The 24271-nt window shown below is 45.8% G+C and overlaps 1 protein-coding gene across 1 annotated transcript in view; it reads right to left on the bottom strand.

Annotated features, from left to right (window-relative positions):
* The window catches only part of Chst1 (carbohydrate sulfotransferase 1), a 91320-nt gene extending 75369 nt beyond the window's left edge, over positions 1–15951 (bottom strand). The window contains exon 1 of the mRNA XM_037205027.1: positions 15857–15951. The gene's annotated coding sequence lies outside the window, so the exon portion shown is untranslated. The remainder of the gene's footprint in view (positions 1–15856) is intronic.
* Between the last annotated feature and the right edge of the window lie 8320 nt (positions 15952–24271).

Here is a 24271-nt window from a genome sequence, read left to right as displayed (position 1 = left end):
TTAGGTTTTTATCTGCCCTGTTATTTGATGACTCCATTTATATTACTTTCATATATGCATATGTTTTAAGACATTTCTACTATAGTAGGTTTCCATATGTCCCCTCAAAGAGCTGTGTTAGCTGTCCCTCCCGAATCCCCTCCCTTACCCCCCACCCCCTCTTTGTTTAATCCCCCCATTCCTGCCTCATCGCCCAAATTCTCCATAACTATATATTCTATTTCCCCTACCCTAAGAGATCCTTCTCCTCCAACCTAGTATCTTATTCCATACCTAACCTCTGTGATTACAGATAGTATCTTGCCTATCAAGGGCTTCAAAGCTAACATCACACACAACAGAATACATACCATATTTGGGTCTGGGTTATCTCACTTGGGTTGATTTTTTTTTTTCTAACTCCAAAAACCTTCAAATTTCACATTGTTAACATCTGAGTAATATCCTATTGTGTAAATGTACTAAATTTTCACTTTCCAGTCATCTGTTAATGGATATCTAGATTGTTTCCAATTTCTGGTTAGAATATTTTGAATAGAGCAATAATGAACATGATTGAACAGGTACCTCTGCAGTAAGATGTAGAGTCCTTGCCTAAGAGTGGTATAGCTGGATCTTGAGGTAGATCAATTCCCACATTCCTGAGGAAATGCCACACTGATTTCCATGGTGGCTGTACAAGTTACTCCATATTCTTGTCAGCATGAGTTGTCATTTGTTTTATTGATATTAGCTGTTCTATTACTGGTAGAAGATGAACTCTCAAAGTTGATTTGATTTGCATTTCCCTGAGAACTAAAGATGTTGAACATTTCTAAGTGTTTTCTCAATTATTTGTGCTTCATTTTTTGGAGAACTCTACTTAATTCCATACTCCACTTTTTAATTGGGCTGTATGTTTTCTTGATGTGAAGCTTTTTATATATTTCAAGTACTAGCCCTCTATTGAATTAATTTGTAATTGGGAAAGGTCTTTTCTCATTCTGTAGGCTACCAATTTGTCCAAATAAAGTTTTCCTTTGTCATTCAGAAGCTTTGCAGTTTCGTGACCACTTAACTGTTCTTAGTGTCTGTGCTATCAGTGTTCTGTTCACAAAGTTTTTTCCTGTGACAATTAGTCCAAGGCTATTCCCCACTTTTTCTATCAAATTCAGGATAATTGGCCTTATGTTGAGGTAAGTCCTTGATCCATTTGGAGTTGAGTTTTGTTCAAGGTGATAAATGTGTATCCATTTGGATTCTTCTACATGAAGCCATCCTGTTTGACCAGCACTATTTGTTGAAGATGCTATCTTTTTTCCAGTGTGCATTTATGGCTTCTTTATCAAAAAAAATAAAATAAATAAAAGTGTCCATAGGTGTGTGGACTTAATTCCATTGATCAATGTGTCTATTTTTATGCCAATATCATGATGTTTTTATTACTACAGCCTTGTAGTATAAAATTTGACTTCAGAGATGGTGATATCTCCAGCGGTTCTTTTATTATTTGTGATTGTTCTAGCTCTCATGGTTTTGTGTGAGTGTGTGTGTGTATTTCTATATGAAGCTGAAAACTGTCTTTTCAAAATCTGTGAATTACGTTGGAATTCTATAGGAATTTCATTGACTCTGTAGATGGCTTTTGGTAGGCTGGCCATCTTCACTATATTATTCTGATCCCGTGAGCAAGGGAGATCTTTCCATCTTTTGATATAGTCTTCAATTTCTTTAATATCTTTGATTTTATTATACAAGTCTTTCACTTGTTAGAATTACCATAAAATATTTTTGAGGCTATTGCAAAAGGTATTGTTTCCTTAATTTTTTAATCTTTCATTTGTATATAGGAGTCCTGCTGATTTTTGTCTCTTAATTTGGTATCTTGCTACTCTGCTTGAATGTGTATATCAACTGTAGAAGTTCCCTGGGGGAATTTTTGGATCATTTTTGTATAAAATATCTGCAAATAAATGTGCTTTCGCCTCTTCCTCTCCTTTGTGTCCCTTTGGTCTCCTTGAGTTGTCTTATTGCTCTAGCTAAGACTTCAACTACTGTACTGTATAGGTATGGAGAGAGTGAACAACCTAGTCTTGTTCTTGATTTGAGTGGAAATGCTTTAAGTTTCTCTCTGTTTAGGTTGATGTTGGCTATGGGTTTGCTGTAAATCACCTTTATTTTGTACAGGTATGTCCCTTGTATCCCTAGTCTCCCAAAGACATCCATCATGAAAGGGGTGCTGGATTTTTTGTCAAAGGTCCTTTCTGCATCTCATTAGATGATTACAATGAGTTTTGTCTTTCAGTTTGTTTATATTATGGATTACATTTGTTGAGTTATGTATGTTGACCCATCCCTGCATCTCTGTGATGAAGCATAACTTGGTCATTGTGGATGATCTTTTTAATGTGTTCTTGAATTCAGTTTGCAAGTGTTTTACAGATTTTTGCACCTGTGTTCATAAGGAATATTGGTCTTTAATTTTCTTTCTTATGTCTCTATGTGATTAGAATATCAGGGCAATTGATAAAAAAAATTAGGCAATGTCTCTTCTGTTTCTATTTTGTGACATAATTTGAGAAGTATTGTCATTCTTTGAAGATCTGTTAGAATTGTGCACTGAATCTATCTGGTCTTGAGCTTATTTTGGTTGGGAGACTTTTAATTACTGCTTCTGTTACACTAGGTGTTGTGGGTCTATTTAAATTACATATCTGATCTTGATTTAACTTTGATAGGCCATCGATATCAAGAAATTTATTTCTTTTAGATTTTCCAATTTTGTGAAGTACAAAGTTTTAAAAGTAGGTCCTTATGATTGATTCTCTAGATTCCTCTATCTGTCATGATCCCCCTTTTCATCTCTTAATTTTATTAATATGGATCTTCCCTCTAGATCTTTTAGTTAATTTGTCTAAGAGTTTATCAATCTTACTGATTTTCTCAAAGAACCAACTTTTTTAATTTTTTTTTTTTTGTAATTTTGTTTCTATTTTATTTCTTGCCATCTATTTCTTTTGGATTCTACTATTTATTTTTTGTTCTAGGGCTTTCAGGTGTGCCATTAAATTGCTAATATGAGATCTCTCCAGTTTTTTAATGTAGGCATTTAGTGATATGAACTTGCCTGTTAGAACCTCCTTCACTGTAGCCCATAGGTTTGGGGGTGTTGTGTTTTCATTTATATTTAATTCTAAAAAGTTTTAGTACCCTTAATTTCAGCCTTGATCCATTCTTATTTAAATATTTCATTGTTCAGTGTCCATTAGTTTGTAAGTTTTCTGTGGCTTGTTGATATCCAGTTTTAATCAGATGGGGATGCGAGGTATTTCGGTTTTCTCATATTTGTTGAGACTTTAGGTCCAAGTAGGTGGTCAGTTTGGGAGAAAGTCCTATGGGCTTCTGAAAAGGTATATTCTTTTGTGTGTGGGTGAAATATTTTGTAAATATCTACTAGATCCATTTGATTTATGATATTTGACTATCATTTCTCTGTTTAGCTTTAGTTTGGAAGACCTGTCCATTGGTGAGAGTGGGGAAGTCTCCCACTATCATTGTGTGAGGGTCAGTGTGTTATTTTAGCTATAGTGGTGTTTCTTTTATGAACTTTGGTGCCCTTATGTTTGGTGTGTAAATGTTTAGATTTACAATATCTTGTTGGTAGATTTTTCCTTTAAGTATATAATATCCTTCCCTATCTCTGATTAGTTTTAACTTGAAGTCTATTTTGTCAGATATTAAAATAGTTACACTAGTGTGCTTCTTGGGTCTATTTTCTTGGAATATCTTTTTCCATTCTTTTACTCCGAGGTGATGTCTATCCTTGATGGTAAAGTGTGTTTCTTGGATGCAGAAGAAAGATGAATCCTGTTTACACATCCATTCTGTTAGTCTTTTTGTTGTGGAACTGAGGCCATTAATGTTGAAAATTATGAGTTACCAATGAATAGTGTTTATTGATTGCCATTATTTTGTTGTTATGGTATGGGTTCCACCCACCCATATGTGGTTTTTTATTCCTTGTGTTTTCTTGGGTGTTAACCTCTTCAGATTCAAGTTTTCCTTCTAGGATCTTCTGTAGAGCTGGATTTGTAGGTAGATATTGCTTAAATTTAGTTTTATCATGAAATGTTTTTCTTTCTCCATCTATTATGATTGATAGTTTTGGTGGGTATAAAATGCAGACAGGCGTATGTGGTCTCTTAGAGTCTGTATAACATCTGTCTAGGTCCTTCTGGATTTTAGAGTCTCCATTGAGAAGTCAGGTATTCTAATAGGTTTGCCTTTATATATTACTTTGTCTTTTTTACCTTGCAGCTTTTAATATTTCTTTTTCTGTACATTTAGTGTTTGATTATTATATGTCATGAGGAATTTCTTTTTCTGGTCCTATTTGTGGTTCTGTGTGCTTCTTGTACCTTGATAGGCACCTCTTTCTTTAGGTTAGGGAGTTTTCCTTCTATGATTTTGTTGAAAATGTTTTCTGTGTCTTTAACCTGAGTTTCTTCTCTTTTGTTTATTATTCTTATATTTTGTCTTTTTCATAGTGTTCCATATTTCCTGGATGTTTTGTACCTAGAATTTTTTAAATATTTCCTTTAGCTGAGGTGAGCTATTGATTTCTACTATCTCGTCTTCAATAACCAAGATTGTCTTCCCTGCCTTAGACTTGGTTGGTGAGGCTTACCTCTGAGGCTCTTGTTTTACTTTAAATTTTTAATTTTCAGTTTTACCTGATTTTGGGTTTTCTTTAGTGATTCTATTTCTTTGTTAAATTCTAGTTTCCTGTCACTGTTTTCATTTTTCATTCACCTATTTGTGTTTTCATAGACTTGAGGGATTTATTCGTATTTTCTCTAAGGTCTTTGAACATACATACTAGCTATTTTGAAGTCTTTGTCTTGTGCTTCAGCTATATTGCATTTCTGAGGGCCTGATGTAGCAGAGCTACTGGATTCTGGTGGAGGCATGTTATCCTAGCTGTTAATGGTTGTGTTATTGCACTGATGTCCAGGCATCTGGGGTTGGGATAATTGAGGTGACTCTAGGTGTTGACATCTGGTCTTGTCTTTGTTTCATGGGTATTCTATTCCTTATTACCATTGGCTTCTCAGGATCTTAGGAAGGTGTGGCTGCTGTGGGTTGCCTGGTAGGATGCCTGGCAGGGAGCGCTGATGCAGGTTGGTGGGTAGCTTAGAGGAATAGAGGTGGGCTTGGAGAAAGGCTGGGAGGACTTTATGAAAGAGCTAGGGGAGTCCTATTCACATCTGGAGGTTAGATTCACAAGCAGTTGGGGGTGTGGTGGGAAGAGAGGATCCTAAAAGTAGGTTGCAGTAAGGCAAAGAATTATCTGGAGAGACCGGAGTGAATGGACTAGAGGACCCCTGGTTCTGAAGCAAGAGTTGAGTCTCCAGTCAACTCAGCTAAAGTGGGAGGAGGGGCACTTGTAAACACATTGTTACTGGTCTGAGGGCGAGAATGGAGAGAAAATGGAGGACAGGAAGGATAGTGTGATTCACCTTGAGTCACTGCCAGGTGTGGGGGTCCCAGGCAGAGAGTGTTCCTAGGTTTGGGGGTTACCACGAAGGAATGGGGATGGGTGAAGGGGTCAAGAAGGTTCACAAGGAGGAGGAAAGCTGGGTCTACTCCAAAATCTGACAGAGTTCCCTCTGTCAGTGAGTGGAGGTAGAATGGGAAGACTGGTCCCTGCAAGAAGGTGGCTACAGGCCTGGGGATGAGACCAGAGCAGTTGTCGTGGGAGTGGAAATGAGAGAACCATTCTCTGAGCCCCAGCCTGCTGGGGCCGCTGGGGTTTCTAGGTAGAGGCAGCTGGCACAAAGTGATGAGAGAAAAGAGGTTGGCTGGATCTTCTGTGAGGTTTGCTGGAGATCCCAGGGACCGGAGGTAGGGAGGAGGGCAGGTCCCTGCAAGCAGGGCTGAGGATGAGAATGGAGAAATTGGAATGGCAGACAAAGAGGCAGAGTGAAAACTGCCTGCTTCCTAGCCAGAGCGGCCACAGGGCTCCCAGGTAGAGAGAGTTGCTAGGTACAGTGGCTGACACAGAGATGGGGTGAGGGAGGAAAGATGGGTCGGAAGCAAGGTCTAGCAGAGTCCCCAGGAATGAGAGTAGGGCGCTCGGCTATTTTACATCGCTTCTGAGGATCAAACCCAGGTCCTCATGTTTGTTCAATGAACACTTTACTTTATGGAGCCAACTCCCCAGCCTGAGTTTTCTTTCAGGTGTATTTTGTGTGTTGGGGTAGTTTTTGGGGTGTGTGTGTGTGTGTGTGTGTGTGTGTGTGTGTGTGTGTTCAGATCAAACAGGAAGACACACTCCAAAAAAGGGGCAGTGATAGTAGAAGCACAAGGGGAGCTTTGGTCAGAAGCACACATCCTCCTGTTCTCATCAGTGAGTAATGCGCATGCGTACACACACACACACACACACACACACACACACACACACACACACCCTACCTTCTGAGTCTTCAAATGCTTCCCTATTCACCTGAATACCAGGCTTGTACTCTGGGCTACTACAGTTAGTACACACACAAACCACACACACACACACACACCCTACACTATTATGGTAGCCAGCCAGATGGCTCAGTGGGTAAAGGTGCCTGCCATCAGGCCTCACATCTTGAGTTCTGAGTTTGGTCTCCTGAACACACAAAGTGGAAGCAGAGAATTGTCTTCCACAAGTTGCCCTAACCTGGCTTCATGTACCACGACAGGAGCACACACACTGAACAAAAATGTAATATAAAGATGTATATTTTTCATTTTTTATTTTTATTATATATATATATAGAGAGAGCACATTTGTGTATCTAAAGTGCTATATTGTTTTGAAATGTAGCAACGAATTTCTTCCCCTCTCCTCTTCCCCACTGAATCTTTTCTTGCACTACAATGGGCATGGGCGGGAGAGGCTTAGGAGGGTTGTATGCATTCATTACTGGTTACTATGGTTACTACAACGACTGAAGAAGGCTTTATAGGAAAAGGTTTATTTAGCTCACAGTTTAGGTGGCTAAAGTTCACAATTGGGTGGGTGGTACTGTGGGGACACTCTTTGGAGAGTGTGGTGGCAGGCGGCATCGTGTGGGAACTCTTCCAAAAGTAACAGGAAGCCAAAGAGTGGAGGAGAGGCCGGGCTTGCTCTTTCTGTAACAATCCTCTGGTAAGAACCAACTACAGTAAACAGTAACCACTTCTGAGCGAAGCGCCCCAGTGACCTAGGGGTCCATGCAAGCTCCATGGCCAGCAGAGAAAAGAGCCATGAGGTGCAAGAAGGAAACCCAGCTCATCACGACTTATTAGCCAGGCTGGTTCAAAGTGCCGAAGTCTGACCCCAAGTGGTTTAGTTTTTACATACTTGTACACAGTAAAACTTTGAGGAAAAGTTTCCTCATGACAATTTTCACCACAAAGTTTAAGTCATGGTTCCATCGAAACTCCTTTGCAATGTACATATCTTTTTCAAAGCACCTATGACCTCTTCCTTTATCTACCAGATAAAATGGGTTTTATCAGTTGAGAAAAGGTGCCCAGGATAAGATCCAGGATCTAGGGAGGAAGGATTTGTAATAAGTATAACAGTATAGCTCTTTTGCAAAGTACATGAGACCTCTTCATAAGGATGGTTTCTATTGACTGAGAAACAATGCTCAGGATAAAGGGGATTCTTGTGAGGTCTGGCTTTACAGAATAGCAAAAGATCACCAGGTTGTTAAATAACATCCACTCCAGCCTTCCAGGTGACTAGGTGTCAATTTTTTCCATTGATGAAAAACAAACAAAAAACCCTGTGTGTTTAACAGTCCTGACTTCTCTAGTGCTCGTCTGAGAACATGAAGGAAGACCTCATGTCCTTCACAGTGACCCAAGAACGTCCCACTAGACTGATGTCAGTCACTGAGGTGAAGCCTCCATCAGACACATGAACCCCTAGGGGACAGACCCTCCCTAAGCCACCCCACAGGCAGCACTGGGCAGAAGGTGACACTGGTTATTCCTCAGACTGACAGTGAGCCATGCGGTGTGCTTGTGAGCAACATTTTTGGGAACCCAAATATCACTGTCCCCCGAGCTAAGAAACTGGTGTCCCTGAGCCCAGGACACATACTAGAGGGAGATGCTGTAACATAGACGTATAAGAAGGTTCTGTGTGGTTATAATAAAAAGCTTAAAACAGTTGTATTTGGGTGAACCATCATGCCGATGTTAAAACACACCTGTGAGCTGGGTGTGGTGATGCATGCCTTCAGTCCAAGCACCTGGGAGGTGGATCTCTGAGTTCAAGGGCAGCCAGGTCTACAGAGCAAGTTCCTGAACAGAGAGGACTGTTACACAGAGAAACCCTGTCTCAAACAAAAAACTCACATTTGAAGGGATGGAGAGGCGGCTCAGCCACCAAGAGTGCTTCTTGCTCTTCCAAAGGACCTGAGTTCAGGTTCCAGCACCCAAGTCTGACGACTCACAACCACCTATAACTCCAGCTCCAGAGGATCTGATGCCCTCTTCTGGCTTCCAAAGGTGCCTGCACACATGTGGCACACACACACACACACACACACACACACACACACACACATATGCACCACATCTCCACACATTTGAGAATTGTGTGTTATGTATGCACATGTATGCGTGTTCATGTGTGCAAAGTGCACTTGTTGGGACTGTGCATGCCCATGTGTGCACAGGTACCTTCCATCTTTTGTTTTTTAATCTGAGGCTCTCTCACTGGTCCAGAACTCACCAAACAGGCTAGACTGGCTAGCCAAGGAGCCCCAAGGATACCCTGTCTCACCTCCCCAGCACTGGGGTTACATGCACATGGGCTCAGGGGGTTGAACTCAGGCAAGCACCTTACTAATGAAGCCATCACCCCAGCCCGAGGAGTATTTGATGACAGGAAGAAAAGTATATTGCAAAATTGTCCTGCAGTGTGCTCATAATAGTGTGCAACAAAAAGTTAACTCTCAGCTGATAAAGATGCTTGCTGCCAGACCTGATCACATGAGTTTAAGCCTTAGTACTACATGGTAGAAGGAGAGAACAGACTCCCACAGGGGTTGTCCTCTGACCTCCACACATACCACGGCACATGTGCGTGTACATGCGTGCGCGCGTGCGCGCGCACACACACACTTTTAAAAATGGTTGCTTCCTCACTATCTGAGAACAAAGAGGAAGCTAACCTCATCCATGAAAGAAGCAGCCGCATCCAGTGATCTGGGGCACTGACATGGTAGCAGTCAGAGGGCTCTCCTGGGAATTAAATCTTATTGTTAGTTCAGCCAGTTGTCAGAAAGAGACAAATTCTGATTTACCTGGGGCTCCACCTGAGAAGACAAGACAGTCTAGGTCTTCCTCCCCTCATCCCAACACACCTCTTCCTATCTCTTCCATTTGTATTTTCCGAACACTCACTCTACAGGTGAGGGATTTGGGTTCAAATCCTAACCCTAAGTAGATGAATGACCAACTGAGTCTTGGTCCTTTCTGTAACCTGCAGAGGGAAGCTAATGTGAGAGGCTTGCACCTAAGGACATTTGCCTTTTTTTACCCCTTTTCTTGGATGCTGGTCATGTGACTAGTTCCTCCCGGCCATTGAGTCACAACTCAAAAGAATACCTCCTCAACAAGTTCCTCCCTCCCTGCACGCCCTCTCCATGACATTCCCCTGCCTCACGTCTGCAAAGCACTGATCCCTCCCTGAAACGGTGCTGTGCCTGCCTGATTATTGCAACCTAGAAACTAGCCTCGGTGAAGTGCGCTGATCTTGTGTCTTGTGCACCATTGCCCATTGCTAATTACATGAGTCAGGCAGGCACCCACTGGCACATTTTCACTGTATTTTGTCTACCCAAAGAAGTCCATGTTCTTTGCATAGGAGGCGAAGGGTGGCATCAGATGAGGAGGGGGTCATAATGAAAACTAATTCCAAACCACTTTTCACTTAGATACCCGCATTGCTGGTGAGAGGGCAAGAGGCGTGTTTTAGAGAGAAATTACTTGTTCAAGGGCAGGAAGGCAGACATTAAGGACCAGCCTGTAGGCCAGAAGGTTCAGAAGAATAAAAAGGCAAAATTAGGTATGGGAAAGAAACGGAGTCGGGGACCAGAGGGGTGGTTGCAGTTCTGAATCTTGATGCCATTTAATTTTAAATTTTAAAATTATTGGGTGCAGGCAGTGTACATGCCGTGGATTGCACGTGTGGAAGTCAGAGGACAAATGGAACGCGTCTATTCTCTCCTCCTACCATGTGGGCTCCAGACATCCAACTCAGGATGTGAGACTTAGCAGCGAGCAGCCCGCTGAGTCATATAACCGGCCCTTGAGGCCATTTTTTAAGCAACACACTGTAGTTTTTATTCATTCCACAAATAGAAGTTAAACACCTCCTGTGGGGTTAGGTGATTCAGAACAAGCCTGGCTTGGGCAGTCCTGTCTCTGGTCGACGCTTAGTGTGTGTTCTAGGTGGGTCAGGACTCATCCGGGCTGGCAGAGTTTCTGGTGTCCTTGTCCTCTCCGTGTCTGGGTAGCAGGGGTTACCTGCCCAGAACAGAGACAGATGGGAAATTTCTGTCATCATTAAGGTTTATTGACCAGCGCGGCTGGAATTTCCCAGAGAGAGGAATTAATCTCGCTGCCGACTGAGAACAGACATCCTGCTGGGAGTAGTTACATAAATTCTGTTGCTCAAATTAATTAGGATTGTGATTCATTTGTTTAATGAATCTGATGGCGAGAGGCAAGGCAGCCTAGTCTTGCAGAGCTCAGCCAATCCCGGGTGACAGTGCGGCAGATGGGGTGGGACCAGGCCCGGAGCTGGCCGCTGATGGGCAGAGACAGCCAATGAATGCGGAGGTGGAGGAGAAGCCGGTGGGAGCCGCTGCGGTCCCCCAAAGCTGGTGGCTGGGACGACTCTCGGGCCCCCAGCTTGGAAAGCTTTTCCAGCTTCGCCTAGAGGCTTCCGGCCTCCTGCTTCCTCTGTGCGGAACAACTGAGAACAGCTGAACGCGCCTCATTAGCACTCCGGACCGATCCACCCATTTCCTCCTGCCACCCCCAAAGGCCAGACTCTTGAGCTTCTTGCAACAACACAAAGTAGGAACAGACAGAATGCCCCGGCTTACTCCCACCTGCTTAAGAAAAGACCCCTCCCCTTTACCCAGACTCCCCTGCCTGCCTGTGGAAGGGCAGCCCACCCTTTAGTCGCCTCTGGGAGCATCTTCCCCGCGCCTGGGAGCCTGGCTCTCAGCAGCAGTTACAGAGGTAAGAGACAGGGAAGTGGCCCGAGGGAGATAGCCCTGGGTGAGGATGGAGAGAAGCGGAAAATGCCCGACTCCAGGGGTCCGTGACTGATTGATGGTCTGTGTGGGTAACACTCTCTGGGATAAGATAGAAAAGGTGCTTCCTGACTTCCCTAGAGAAAAGAGGTTCAGGTCGGAATTTGTTTTGAGTGAGTTTGAAGGATTTGCTGATGGAGTGGATGCTGGGGAAGAAGAGGCTAGAGAATTAGGTAAGTTTGGGGACTTTATCCATTAGTGCCACACCTGCAGGAGTCCTCCCCGGGAGCCATGTTTTCCTTCTTAATGGGACTGACCCGGAAAGCCAAGAGTTGGACCCAACAAGACTTTTCATGTACCAGGAATATTAGAAGGACATGTGTCCTGCTCTCTTAGCCCACACTTCCTAGACGCCTCTCCTGGAACTCATTTACCAGGAGCCAGTGTCCAGAACGGAAAGAACTGGTAGAAATGCTTGGGCTGCCTAGGCCTCAGATTCCCTGGCTTCAGAAGGTGCCTGCTGACCCGACTCCTCTCAGTGGCCAGGGGCAATCTAAGCGTGAATGTTTCTTCTCACTCATTAGGCTTTATCTCTCTGAAAGACTTCCCAGCATATGCAGATTTGAAAACCTCAACAAAGCCATCCAGCCTAAGATAGGATGATCTGACCGGCCCGCTCTGGTTACCTCAGCCTCCTTGCGGGTCACCTGCTGTCTACACTGGTGTTCCTTTCCTCCATAAAGTGTCCCACCGCTGCTGTAAAGCCATGGCGCTGGCTGCTCTCGTTCCCTGTGCTGTGGTTGGGATGTAGATGCACTATAGAGGACTGATGACTGGAGACAGTGTCGAACTGGTGCCACTTTTACTGAAAGGCCTATAGGTCATCTGGTTGCCAAGGGCTAAGGCAATTCTCATGTAACCCTGAGGTGGTTCTCAGGAGAAGGCTGCTAGAAAAGAGCCTGGCTGCTGTGTCCTTCTACCTCATCCTGTGGTCCCTTCATGCACATTCTTACCACAGAGAAGCCATCTACCATGAAGCCTTCACCAAAGCCAGCCTGATGCTGGTGCCATGCCCTTGAACCTTCAGAACTGCGAGCTGCAGAAAGCTCTAAAGTTACCCAGCACCTAGTATTTCATTATAGTGCTATAAAGTGAACCAATGCCGTGTACAGCATTAGTGGCTGGGGGTACAGACCTGAAAGGGGGACTCCCAACATCAAGGTTAGCCAAAGAGCATTAAGCAAGGCTTTCAAGTAGGAGTGACGGATTCAGATCTGAGATGATGCATGTGCGTGGAACGGAGGCTAGAGACACTTAGAAAGCTGTTAGAATAGTCCTCCAGTAAGTGGTATTTAGATATTCAAAATACCTCCCTGGGTAGTGGTGACGCATACCTTTAACCCCAGCACTTTGAAGGCAGGGGCAGGCAGATCTCTATGAGTTTGAGGCCAGACTGGTCTACAAAGCGAGTTCCAGGACAGCCAGGACTGTTCACAGAGAAACTCTGTCTCAAAAAACCAAAAAGAAAAAAACAAACAAACAAACAAACAAAAAAAAAAAAAAAAAACCTCAGGATAACAAATTAAGGACTCCCCTTCCAAAATGTCACCTTGTGTCCTTCAGAAAGGACAAACATTATCCTCACATGACAAAACACTTCTCTGAAATCTGTGTGTGCCTTGTCACAAAACTGATGTAGTAGTAGTTAATATCCTGACATCTAGAATCACCCAGGAAACAGGCCTTGTGGGGGAGTATCCTAACTGAGCTAATCGAAGTGAAAAGATCTGACCACTGTGGGTGGCAACATTCCCTGGGCTGGGCTCTACCAACCTACACTATATAAAAAGGACGTGAGTTGAATAAAATCATTCTGTTTCTTGACTGTGGGTGGAGTGTGACCAGCTGCCTCAAGCTCCTGCCTATGTCCCTTCTCCACGATAGATTCAGTGAGCCCAGATGAACCTTTAAGATGCTATTAGCAGGAACCTGAGCAATGGGAAAATAGTTAAGACAACTAGGGATCTTAGTTAAAGGCACAAAACTTGAGAGGTGGGGAGGCCATCTATCACAGGATAGCCAGGCCTTGGGTCCTGAGAAGTGGCCAGTTCCTTGCATCTGCCCCTCCAGAACGTGAAAATGTTCAGCGTTGGAAGGGACCTTTACCTGCCCGTTCCCGATATCTCAGCAGGAAACAGGACTCTGTTCTAATAGGTCAACTGAAGACTCTCTAATGAACTGTTTATAGAGAGCTGCACAGGATTAAAGATGCCAAGGAGGATGCTGGGAAAGCTGGAGACTGCAGACTGCTGAAACCACCAAGGCCCACAGGAGTGTGGCTGGACCGAGAGAAGGCTAGGGGTGGGCAGAAGAGCTGTGTGCAGGAGCTTAAGCAAGCAGAGGGGCACAGAGTATTCCCATCTCCTCCTTCCCTCCAGCCTCCTGCCAGTGCCTTCCATTGGCCCAGAGCACACTGGAGCCAACCAGCAGGGAGCCTCGTGACTATTGTACAAGGTCAGCTTTCTGAGGCACAGGACAGGGGAAAGGAGGGGAGAGCTCAGCCTGCAAAAGACAGAAAGCAACGGGCTGTAGGATCTGCATCCACCCTGCCGTTTTTTTTCTAAAGCAATGTCAGAACGGAGGCACCTTGGCTCTTGCGGGGCAAGTCAGTAAAAGGCCCTTGGTCCCTCTCCTTGTGGTCAAGTTTCATAGAAAACGGGTCTGGCCCAGAACTACCACTGTAGAGGGAGGCGGCAGAACAAGGGCAGTAGAAGGCGGCCCCTTCCCCAAGAGGATGGCGCCCCCCAGAGGATGACGGCCCCTTCCCCAAGAGGATGGCGGCTCCCCGAGAGGATGGCAGTCCCTCCCCCAAGAGGATGGTATGCAAGAGCTGCATCAAGAAGGTGATGGGTGCTTCTTCCCTGTCTCTTCATGGTCTACCTGATACCTGCTTCTGCCCCATTTCCCTAGGCATGGAGACAAGAACACAGTCCTGAGGCTGGCAGGGAAAGAAGGAGGAGACACTGTCTGCCTCATCGATTCCCTGGGGCTGCTTACTGATCCAGCCCAAGGTGGTTTAACTGAAGTCCTTACAATACATGGTGCAGAAAAGCAACACCCTTAGTCTGTTAGGAGCCGCAAGGACACGGAGCTGGGAAACCCTGTGAGAGCGAGCAAGAGCAGTCGGCCGACAGCTGTTGGAAAGCGACTGAGACCAAGAAGCCATAGAGTCCGGGCTTCAGTCCAGTCTCTGCCTCTCTGAGCTGTTCTGCCCTTGTCAAGGCCTGGGAAGAGCCGAGACCATGCCTGCATCTCCTGCCCCGCCCCAGAGCGTCCCACTCCATTCTCATTGCAGCCTCCCAGGCACTTGCGACTCACACTCCATCCAAGCCGCGCTCTCCTCCTGCAATGCCCTCCATTCACTGTTCCTTGGCCCCTTTGAGCCACCTCCTTTGGGAAGACTTCCCTGGCCCAGCCTCCCTCCCATAAGCGTCCCATCATCGTGGCCACCTGGATGCCGGACAGTCTCCCTTTCTCCCCTGGCTTAGCGTCTCTTGTAGATACAAGGCAGGAACTGTATTTTTTCTCACCTTGGCTTGCCTAACAGGCCTCACCGGGATCAGGTTATGAGAGGAAGCAGCAGGTGGAGAGAGGAGGACCTAGGGCCCAGAGGTGGGCACAGCCAGGCACAGCAGTCCCTGATATCAGCTCCTGTGTGGCCCTGAGCTCCCTCCCAGCTAATTAGGATGGAGCATCCGTCATCCGCTTATATCTTTAGCAAGGGACACAGCCTTCCCTGTGCCTGGGCCCAGCTGGCTCTCTGCTCAGACTCATAAACTTGTAACTGACTCAGTAGCAGAGGACACAGGAGCCGTGCTGTGAAATCATAAAATGAGCATGAGAAGGAACCTTATCATGTGGAGAGAGTGAGGTCTCCACAATCCCAGTCCAAGACATGGGAGTCTGGGTAGCTTCCTCAGGCCCGGGCACGAGAGACGCTATGTCTAGGTACTCGGGGTCACAGCACCAGCTGCCAGCCATCTCACGGAAAGAGAGGCCCACCTTGGGCACCCAGTCAGTGCAGCCTTCAGACTCCAGACCCTGGCACAACCACACAGCAAAGAACCTCCCAGCTAAGTTCAGCTAACCCGTGAAACTGTACGGGATATTTTACACTCCAAGAAACTTCTTGCATACAGATGGCACTTTACAGGTGAGCAGCTGCCACCCCAACCGTCATGTGACCTACTGAAAGCCTCGAGGTGGTCAGAGGCAGAGTCCATCACCCCAGCTCCTGTCACCTTACCCCACCGCCAGAAAAGGTAGACCTGAGCTCTCCAGAGCAGAAGAGGAAAAGAAGGAAAGATGAATTTTGTCGAAAACATCCCAGATGAATCCCATGTATGAAGGAAATTGTTCTCTGTGTGTGGTTTTTATTTTCAGTCTTCCAAATAGCGTCTTGGAGTTTATAGAGTTAATTGTTCTTATTTCAGCCTTGGGTTGATTATATCTCCCCCCCCACCCTCCCCACCACCACACACATACTTTGAGATAAATAGAAACAAGCTTACCTGGTCACATTTTTCAGAGAGACAATGGCCTCAAATGAAGAGAAAGGAGTCCCCTAGGAGAAGCCCCAAAGAAGGCCAAGTAACAACCTAAGCCTCCAGAGAAATGCTCATATTTTCTGAATGATCCATCAAAATAGCATGCACCTGTGGAGGCGGAGCAAGCTAAAGAGTGACGGAGCCATCCCTTGTACCCAACAGTGCTGGAAAAAACCTTGATCAGAGGTGAGCCCAGGCCCAAGGCAATAGCAGATGCCCTTTTCCAGTTCAATGCCCGGGAATGCAGCTGAACCACACACTCAAAGGGGAAGTCCTGGCTTTGCCTGGTTTTTTCCAGGCCCTTAAACGGAAGCACCATTGAATTTTTCAAGGCCTAACCTGCTCAGTAGGCAGCATTGGAGAGTTCAGGAAAACAGCGTGTTACTTCATGATGAGCTGGAGGCCAAGCTGGCCTTGGATTTTACCGAAAGGCATCAGCTGACATATGGATGGATAGTCCTTGGTTTTTATCTGGGCCCCAGGTCCCCTCTGTGTCACAGAGCACTGAAAAAGCCACCATCTTCTCAATATGTCCCAGGAACACTACTTAGTTTTGGTCTTTCCAGTGACCCTCAGGGGGGATTTTGTAAGATGAAATCCAGAGCCCGGGTTCCCTGGAAGCACCCATGGCCCGTACATTTGGAATGGTCAGTGGAGTGGTTCTCCTGGTCATAGTGAGGCTTGTTGGCGTCTACTGGTCCAGGCTGGTCTCAGCCGCCCCACATGGCTGTCCTCCTCCATCAGGCCAGCCCAAGTGCATTCTCATGACAACAGTGAGGGCGCACAAGAGAAAGCAAGCACACTGATTGCACAAGAGTTTTGGTTGTCGCTGTTCAAGCTCATGCTTACACATCTCTGTCACCATTCCTTTGACCAGAGAAAGTTCTATTGCCAAGGCCAAAGCCAAAGCCAGAGGATGTTAAAAACCAAGGGTGACAAAGTGTGATGGGGCCAGGCGGGGTTCAGTGGTAGAGCACCCGCTTTGCATGTGCCCTGGATTCAATCCCCAACACTGACACGCGTATATTGGAGACCATTTTTGCCATCTACTTCTTAACCTGGGCAATTCCAGTCACTGCTCCTGCATTTTTCTGTACATGACTATGTCTACTTTGTAAGGTGACCAAGGTGATAGCTAAGTGTTCTTTCTGCAGGTGTATCTCACAGGCCCAGGGGTGTCTGCACACACCAGCTGAAGAAACACAGATGAACTCAGATCCTATTTCCAGAGCCCTGAAAATTTCCCACAAGCCCTCGGAGGTGAGCCAGCCTGGTTGCTGACATGATAAACACGAACCGCAGGAAGAGAATAAATCAAGGCAGAAAACAATGAGTCCATGATGTAATTAAAGTTACTGTGAAAGAACCTCTGAAGGAGAGAATGAGTCAGCCTCAGATGTAAGCGGTGAAGCAGGGAGTGCCGTGTTGGAGAGTTCTTGGCTATTTCCGGAAAGCCTGCTGTCCCCGCTGAAAGAGCACCTTGAGCCCGACGACATCTGGAAGGGAAACGCTCCTGTCATCCTAATGCCTCTTCTGTGGCTGCCACAGGCAGTGGGAGCAGCAGGGGGAACAGGCAGAAGACAGTCAACACTGAAATCTCTCCTGGGAGAAATGGATAGATAAAGCATTGCTCAAAAGTGCTCAAGGGGACTTTAGTTTCCCGAGCGGATTTGAACAAGGTCACTGAAAATATAACCACCATAAACGTACATAGACCCAAGTCAGATATTCAAACCACACTCTGTGTCAATTCAGAGAAGGGGTGCGTGTGTGCCCATGCATGTGAAAGAGAGCAACCTTAGGTGTCATTGCTCAGGGACCATCCACTTTTTAAAGATTTATTATATGTACTTGGAAATGCCTGAATATGTGTATGTACATTACATATGCCTGCTGCCCATGAAAACCAGATGTCAGATGCCCTAGAACTGGAGTTACAGTTGTGAGCTGCCATGGGGGTGCTGGGAACCAAACCTGGGTCCTTTGCAAAAGCAGCAAGTGCTCTTAACTATTGAACCAACTCTACATCCCCATCTACTTTTAATTAAAAAAAAAAAGACAGACTCTCTCATTGTCCTGGAGCTCACCAAGTAGACTAGGCTGGCTGGACACTGGCATTGGATCACAAGTATATGCCATTACACTTGGCAGGATTTTTTAAGATTCTATGAATTGAACTCAAGTCAACATGCTGGCAACATAAAGGAGAGGCAGCCCCTTGGAGTAAGTACAGAACACACCCAGACACCAAATTCTCGGCACAAAGGAGATTTATTACCCTGGAGGGACAAGTGGGGTGGGGTGGGCTGCCTGTGGATCTGGCAGAGGCAGACAGCAAGCAGCAGCAGCAGCAGTGGGTATTTTTTGCAGGAGTGGGTTTTTAAGCAGAAAAAGGGGGAGTCTATGCCAGGGTGAGTTGGTAAATCCTGATTGCACAGGTTAGCCAAATAATGGATTCTGGTTGTTGGACCTTGGTGTTTTGTCTCAGGGGTGAACCAGTGGCCAGATAAAGGAATGGACCTTGGAGGTTAGCTTTAGGAAGGTAACCTAATGGTTTTTAGCAAAGGGAGACAGAAGGGTAAAGGGCAAAACCTGTTGGTACCATGTTTGCATGCTCGGGCCTGTTAGAGAGCCCTGAGGCAGAGCAAGCACTTGACTGAGAATTCAGGTAAGTTTATGAACTAAAACCAGAAATGCCTTAAAATGTAAAACAGCACATTAGAACAGGCAGGTTCCAAGTGGAAGTCACAAACCTAGAAGACAGATGTCTGGAAGGTTCGGAGACTTCCACACAGGCATAAGATTGCAGGCCTGGAAGGGAAATTGACCCACCCTGCATGGAGACAGGGTTTGGTTGGACAGTGTCCCTGAAGTCATAAAAGAACATCAGTGGAGAGGAGAACTGATATCCAGAGGTGCCAGAGACTCAGACACAGGTCAGACGGGACCCTCCTAACGCCCAGGTCCGTCCCCAGCTTTATCCAGGTGTCATTAATAAGCTATGCTATACAGTGCAATGTGTTGATGTGTGGACATAGTGTGAAACATTTGCCAGAGTCAACCGAGTTAGATTCCAGCTCCTCACACTTTTTCCATGGTGTGTGTGTGGTGTTCATGAGCGTGTACATGTTTTTGAACATAAGTGAGCACATATGCATGTGCATGCAGTAGCCCAAGATTGATATCAGGAGTCATCCCTGATCAATCTTACACCTTATTCATTAAGGTCTCTCAGTCAAACTAGAGTGTACTGACAGGACTAGGCTTGGCAGCCAGCCTGCTCTGGGGATCTTGTCTCCCCTCCTGAGCTAGAATTACAAGCAGGCCACCAACGTCACTCTGCATTTACATGAGTTTCTGGAATTGGGGTCCCATAGAAGCCAGAAGAGGGTGTCAAATCTCTTGGAGCTGGAGTTACTGGCAATTGTGAGCCATTAGATATCAGTGTAGGACTCCTTGGTTCTCGTTCTCAAACTGACAGAAAACCATATTCGTATTATTGGTAAACTCATTGAAAATTTTAAGTATGGCCAGCTGGTGGTGCTACCATCCCAGCACTCGGGAGGCAGAGGCTGGCAGATCTCTGTGAGGCCAGCCTGGTCTACAGAGCAAGTTCCTGGACAGCCAGGGCTGGTGCCCAGAGAAACCCTGTCTTGGCAAAAAAATAAAAAGTCTGTAAAAAATAGCACTGGATATTTACTGAGAGGCTGTGGTAGTTTGAATGTAATTTGCCGCCATAATCTCATAGGGAGTGGCACTATTAGGAGGTGTGGCTTTGTTGGAGTGGGTATGGCCTTGTTGGAGGAAGTGTACCACTGCTGGGGGCGGGCTTTGAGGTTTCCTATGCTCAGGATACCCCCAGTGTTTCAGTCGACTTCCTGCTGCCTGCAAGCCAAGATGTAGCAGCACTACCCCTGCCTGCAGGCCACCATGTTCCACAATCATAATGGACTGACCCTCTGAAACTGTAAGTGAGCCACTCCATTCAATGTTTTCTTTATAAGAGTTGCTGTGGTCATGGTGTCTCTTCACAGCAATAGAAACCCTAACTAGGACAGAGGCAGTATGTTTTGGGTGTCTTGGACAGCCTTGGCCAACAACTCAAAAGAGAGTTTCTTATAGCTGGTATTGGTATTTTTGTTAGGTAGCTCTTGGAGGAAGCACCATCAGCCAAGATAAGAAAAGTTTATTAAAATTGTATGTGTGTGTGTGTGTGTGTGTGTGTGTATACACACACACACACACACATACATGGAATTATGTGTGGTAAAGGTTTTTCTTTTTAGATAAATAGTAGTATTCCCTGCCACTTTTTCCGATACCCTTATTGTTATTTTGCCCGCCTCCCTCCTCCTGTATTTACTTCCTTCCCCTCCCTAAATAATGCTCCCTTCTTCCATTTTCCTGATCAGGTCACTTGCACCCTGCTAGTCTCCTCTCTATGCACCCCCCAAATTCCTTAAAACAATGTTGAAGAACTAGGCTAGGGATGCGACTCGGTTGGCAGAGGGCCTGCCCAGCATGCAGAAAGCCTGGGGTTTGATTCCCAGACTCTCATAAGCCAGGTGTTGGACCCTCGTAACCAAGAGGTTGCACCCTCATAATTCAAGAAGTAAAAATAAGAAGGCTGAGATTTCAGTCCTGGGTCATCAGTTCTACAGTGCTCAAGACCGGCCTGGGATACGTGAGGGTCTGTCAAGGTGGGGTGGGGCAGGGGCTGGAGAGGAGGCTGGGCGCTAACAGCTTATCTTCGTTCCCCCACAAACTGGAGTTTGGTTTTGGTACCCATGTCAGGCAGCTTCTGGAGATCTGATCCCTCTTCTGGACTCCACCTGCACCCACAAGTGCGCAAAACCACACAAATACACATCATTGTAAAATGATTCTTTTTTCCTGGAGGGAGGGAGGGGAGAGGGAAGAAAAATTGTAAGCATGACAGTGCATTTAATCCTGGCACAGGCTGAGATGACCAGCTCCCTCCATTTTACAGGTAGGGGAAATTCCATGGCGCTCAGGGCGCTAAACTACCTGCCTACCTGCTGAGAGTCCCATGAACTGTACTTCGTGAGTCAGGATTCACACTCAGGACCACGTCCTGTGCCAGCTACCACTCAATATTGGGGACTGACGTGCCCCACGTGGCCCCATCTGCGTTATTCCCATCTCATGCTCTGACCGTGTTCCGTACCCCACTCTGCCACCCTGCCACCTCTCACTGACACACGCAAGGCTGAGGGATGAGCGTTTGTTGGTTCGGGGAAGCTGAGCTATGACCCTGAGCTGCTGACAGAATGTCTGATATTTATAGCAACTCACAGTCAAGCACCAGGGAAAGTGTGTTTTAGGCTGTTGCCGATGTCCTCAGGGGGAAAGAAAAACATCTCTGTGAAAAATCGTGTGGGATGCTGAACTGATGGTGTATCAAACGGGAACGGACAAGCCCAATGGGTTTGCATTCCAGCTAAGAAAATAATGGAAGCGTAAGCAGCCAGCCGCGACAGACAGCATTCTTCAAATGCTTTTGATGTAGCCATGTGAGAGGCCCCACCACTAGATGAATTCATAAATGGCCACCTTGCACTCAAACTTTATGTATGCACTTATCTATTGGTTTAGGTGTACTTCACCAGGGCTTTGAAACTGATCCTTTGATTGTACTTCACCAGGGGTTTGAAACTGATCCTTTGACTGTGAAGATGGTGACAGATTGGTTACATTAGTGGCCACGTTTTTTTATGCCTCCCTACGTCCTTGCCCTTGGCTAGTGTCCTCCAATGGCTCTGGGCTGGATACGGTGACTTACTTCGGCCAGTAGGGCAGCAATCAACCTGAGGCAAACACAACTTGAAAAATCACACAGTGGAGAGGCACATTGCCCTAGCCAAGGCTAACCCAGATCAGCCAGACTCCGGCCACCCTGCCAGGGACCACAAGACCCCATTGAAGCAATAGGATCTGGTCCAGATCAGCAGGACCACCCTTAGACCCATGAGAAATAGTAGACTGTTCTTCAAAGTCACAGGCTTGGGGGGTTGTTTGTTATATATTAATAACTAATATAGGGGCATGCATTGTATGTGTGTGATTTTGTGTGTGTGTCTGTGTGTATGTGTGTGTGTGTGTGTGTGTGTGTGTGTGTATGCATGTTTGTAAGTGTATGCCTGGGTGAGCATATGTGGGAGTACACGTGTGTAGGGGTGCATGTGTGTGCACTGGAGATCAACTGTCAGCTGTTTTTATCAGTCTCCAACTTATTCTTTTGAGACAGGGTTTCTCACTAAAATTAGAGCTCACCACTAAGCTAAACAGCCCAAGGATTCTCCTGTCTCCACCTCCCCAGCACTGAAATGACAGACACGTGCTACCACGGCAGCTCTGAGTACTAGGGATGCAAACTAGAAGCCTTCTGTTTCCACGGGGAGCACTATACCCACTGAGCCATGTCCTGAACCCCAAGGGATTCACATCTTAGAAACACAGTCAACTGGCATCTATAGAGTGTGAGTTCTGGGAAGAAAAACATATTAACATATGCTCTCCACCCACCCACTCAGAGATATTTGCAGATGTCCCCTGACTTACAGTGGGCACACACAGTCACACACACCCAACATAAGTTGGAAATATCCTAAGTCCAATATGCCTACACTGACAAACCCCATAGCTTAGCCTAGGCTCCCCTGAACATGCTCCCAACACTTACATGAGCTGACAGTTAGGCAACACCATCTCATGGAAAGCCTGTTTTACAATGGTGTAAACACACATATCACATGTGATTTATCAAATACTATACTGAAGGTAAAAAAAAAAAATGGTTGTGTAGGTGCATTTTCACACCAGGTAAAGTTGGAAAGCTAAGGCTGATGCTTCATACCTGGACAGGATAAAGGAAAAATTCTATTAAAGACGTGAGCCCTGTGAAAACTGTTCACAGCGTCCCTCTACAAGGCTGAGCTCAAATGCTCTCTTCCTCTCAGCAAGTTCCCTCCCTCATCTTAGGGCCAGGTTGAACTGTTAACCTCTCCTCCCCCACCCTTCCCCCTTGGGATACCTGAGATCTATATATAGAGACCTCCCACAATGCCTTTGGTGTTGTGCTTGGGGTTATGGTTAGCTAAAAGGATGTCTGTTTCCTCCGCTGATTGTAAAACTCCTTGGTCCTCAGTATTGTGTGGGCCTCCATACCCAGCAGGATGACTTGCACAAATATGAGGAATGTGTGTTTAAGCAAACGTGAGTTGGACGTGAAGAAAGCTCAAAGAGCTGTGAGAGAGGCCTTAAAAGAGGCCACAGTTACCATCTCATAGAATCCAAGTATAGACAGAGGCTTTTCTCTGTTCCACCCCCGGCCCACAGCCACTTCCAAATAATCACTCAGAAGCTTAATATAAATTATAAATGTTTGGTCAATGGCTCAGGCTTATTACTAGCTAGCTCTTACATTTAAATTAACCCATATCTCTTATCTATGCTTTGTCACATGGTTCGTAGTTTTTACCTTATTTCTTACATGTCTTGCTTCCCCGTGGCTGGCTGGCTGGCTGGCTGGCGTCTGCCCGGACTCCACCCTTCTTAAATGTACTGCCTAACCTCATTCTACCTGGCTATTGGCCACAACAGCTTTGTTTATCAACCAGTAAGAGCAACACATAGTCACAGCATACACAAAGACCATCCCACAGCATCCAGGTGCTGTGTAGCAGTTCCCTCCAAGATTAAAACCTTATACCTTGGATGGAATCTCACTAAGACACAGGATGTTCACAGGGAGGTGAAGCAAGAGAAGGTGTGAAACATTCCCTCCTGCGGGGAAGCCCATTAAACAGGGAAATGAGCAACTCAAAGACTCCAGGAAGTCTCTGAAACTGATCAAATTCACTAGGCCCTCCCCTTCGTTAGTGGATACAAACGTAAGAACTGTTAAGACACTCTTAGACTTAATACCACATGTACATACACACACACACAAAAAGTGCAGCTTAAAAAATGGTTTTTTGTTTGTTTTTTGGTTTTTTGAGACAGAGTTTCTCTTTGGAGTTTAGCTTTGGAGCCTATCCTGGAACTCAATATGTAGCCCAGCTGGCCTCAAACTCTCAGAGATCGGCCTAGTTCTGCCTCCCGAGTGCTGGGATTAAAGGCATGCGCCACCAGCGCCTGGCAAAAGAAAAAAAAATGTTTTAAGTGGATGTGTTTGGACTTTTGGGGGACCATTAAGATAAAGCTACTTTCCCTCATCCCAAAGAAAAGATTATTAATTCTACCTCTGTCCCTGGGTAGAGACTTGATATGGCCTCCTCCATAGTGTGCATGGCTTTAATCACAGCACTCGGGAGGCAGAGGTAATCGGATCTCTGAATTCGAGCCCAGCCTGGTCTA

Source organism: Peromyscus leucopus, chromosome 4, assembly GCF_004664715.2.
Source record: "Peromyscus leucopus breed LL Stock chromosome 4, UCI_PerLeu_2.1, whole genome shotgun sequence".
Taxonomy (NCBI): Eukaryota; Metazoa; Chordata; class Mammalia; order Rodentia; family Cricetidae; genus Peromyscus; species Peromyscus leucopus.
Note: the sequence above shows the minus strand (reverse complement) of the source record. Positions and strands in the feature narration are given on the sequence as shown.